The sequence below is a fragment of the Alosa sapidissima genome, chromosome 2, assembly GCF_018492685.1.
Source record: "Alosa sapidissima isolate fAloSap1 chromosome 2, fAloSap1.pri, whole genome shotgun sequence".
NCBI lineage: Eukaryota > Metazoa > Chordata > Actinopteri > Clupeiformes > Clupeidae > Alosa > Alosa sapidissima.
The window spans coordinates 43,248,073-43,250,572 of NC_055958.1; the positions used below are offsets into that span (position 1 = coordinate 43,248,073).

General features: G+C 41.2%; 1 protein-coding gene across 5 annotated transcripts in view; it reads left to right on the forward strand.

Annotated features, from left to right (window-relative positions):
* Positions 1–2,500, forward strand: part of LOC121703875 (glycerol kinase-like) — a 73,152-nt gene that overhangs the window by 67,270 nt on the left and 3,382 nt on the right. The gene's annotated exons all lie outside the window — the stretch shown is intronic.

Below are 2,500 nucleotides of genomic sequence, written 5' to 3' on the forward strand. Positions count from 1 at the left end.
CGTTCAAACGACAACGAAAAAGATAATAAAACAACAAGAGGGTTGAGTCTGAATGACACTGAGTTTTTAGACACTGAGTTTTTGTAGTTAAGAAATATTTTCGTATAAAAAAAAATGGTCATTCTTCAATCTCCTTCACTGACGCCTATGGAAAAGGCTTAACGTCCCAAAACAACGATCAATGATCATCAAATTTCTCTCTCACATTGCTCCTCATAACCATCTATAAAAAAAGTGTTTTTTCTTTTCTTTTTGAGCACATCCGAATCCCAGGACATAACGCACTGGACCTTATAATAGGCTCGAGATATAATTCCAAAGGGGGCAGATATGGGCCACTGCACTTAAAACTTAAAAAGATGAAGCTTTCCGAACTTTGAAATTGCGATCAGTGACTGGCATCGGGTGAACGAAGCTTTTCGAAGTTGAACAGGCTATTAAAAACTATTTGCGCACCTCCATGTCACAGGAGAGACTGGGCTCTCCCTTCTATGAAAAAGACGTTAGGCTACCTGCAAACTGGCCTATGATTTCATTGCTGAGTTTGCGGCAAAGCAAGAAAATGTTTTTTTTCCTGAGTCAGGATATGGCGAGTCAGTGTCATTTATTTGTCCAATGTTAGCCTATAGATACAGACCAGTACATCTTATCAATAGTTTGAATGTCGTGTGTGTTTCTGCTCATTGACAAATACCGTTCAGCACAATGATTCATGCCCAATGAATTCCCCCTGTTAAAGTGTTCGCCTTTGTTACACTATTTGGTTTCGTGATGTAGCCTATGATAAACACCATATGGCCAAATATGTGACTCAGCTAATGTTATAGGCTATACAATTGAATTTCCCCTCTTAAAGGCAAGCTGGTGTAGCTTATTAGACTAGGCTACTATTAAAATACACCGACGGTAGCCTTGGCTATGTGTAAAGTAAGCTATCGCATGATTTCATGCACGTAAGTGAAAAGGGCCTTGCATCTGTCAAGTTCGCACAGGGCCTCGCATCCCCTTGCGACGGCCCTGCAGCTCCTCCTAAGACAGCGAGGAAAAAGTTAAAATACGCGATAAACCCGGGAAAAGTTGACAGGTTTGTTTCGGTCCCGGTGATTATTTGTGAAATTGTGCAAACGACAGCCTTTTCAAGGCATTTCAAGGAAGGAGTCGTAGCATGCAAGCTCCCAAATTGACCCAGTAGCCTAAGGCATCAATACATTGTTGGGACTGGGGAGGATCATGCGTTTTTTCTCAATCACTTTGGAGGGTCATAGAAAAAATTCTTGCTGGCGAGGGAGGATCACGTCTTTTTTGACTAACGCTCCCAAAACTCCTCCGGTAGCCCCTTAATTAAATAAATAACGAACAGTCCCTAATTGATTAATAGCCTAGGCCTACACCAGCAATTGTTGAACATTGACCTGTACAGGACATTGACAGTAGCCCAGCCTAACAAGCAAATGTTGCAACATACATCAAAAGACGCAATTAATCAGAAATAAATAATGTAATCTGCATCGCTTTATTTAACAAACTGCAAGCAACAAGAGCATTGAGTTCGCTGCAGGCCAAACCCAAGAGCAAAGCCTATCTGTTAAGGCAGTCGATAGGCTTTATAACGAGCTGTGTGCCTGGAAAGACGATAGATGACGGCTCTGGTCATCCCTCCCCCCACTTCCTGTAGCCTACCATTATGAAGGCCTGTAGCCTAAAACGACTCGTTTCCGTTTTGTGACATTAAGCTTTTTCACGTTAAGCCCCCCTCCCCCATCCCCTTCTTTCACAAGCAGTGGGGGAGCGCGGGGCACAAAGTAACACTTTTTGGAAGACAAAGGAGGGTTCTCCGCGCTTCTGTCGTTTGGCCACAATCCGTTGCAACCAGGCCAGGACAGATATTTTAGAGAAGAGAGACGCCGGTGCAGCTCAGATGTCTTCTTAATTTTCTTTATTCTTCAGTAAAAGCTGCAGAACATTATTAAACTTTGACTAACATTTCGATGTGTCGATGTTTTTGACTAACGAACATCGAAACGTTAGTCAAAGTTTAATAATGTTCTGCACCTTTTACTAAAGAATAAAGAAAATTAAGAAGACATCTGAGCTGCACCGGCGTCTCTCCTTCTCTTTTTGGCTTTGGCTAAATATTTCTAAAATCATTTGAGTTTCACTAGTCACATGTTTTAACAAGCAACACTTGTTATTGAACTAATAACAGACGTGTCGAAAATTGACTTTATTTTCCATACGAAGAAATAACATATGCAGAGTCTAACCAAGGTCAATCTTGCCAAAAAAGCCCTCAAACCTGAAAACACATGAGGCAAAAGTGCAAAACATCACAAAACTAAACACAAAACTAAACTAACACGCGCATATTTTTGTATTGCAATCATTGTAGCCTACAGTTGTAACAGCGCGTAACAGTCGTTTTACTCCCCGGATGCGCTCATTATAAAGAACGTTTAACGTGTCCCAAAAACAGCTATCAATTAATCACCAAACGTATTAT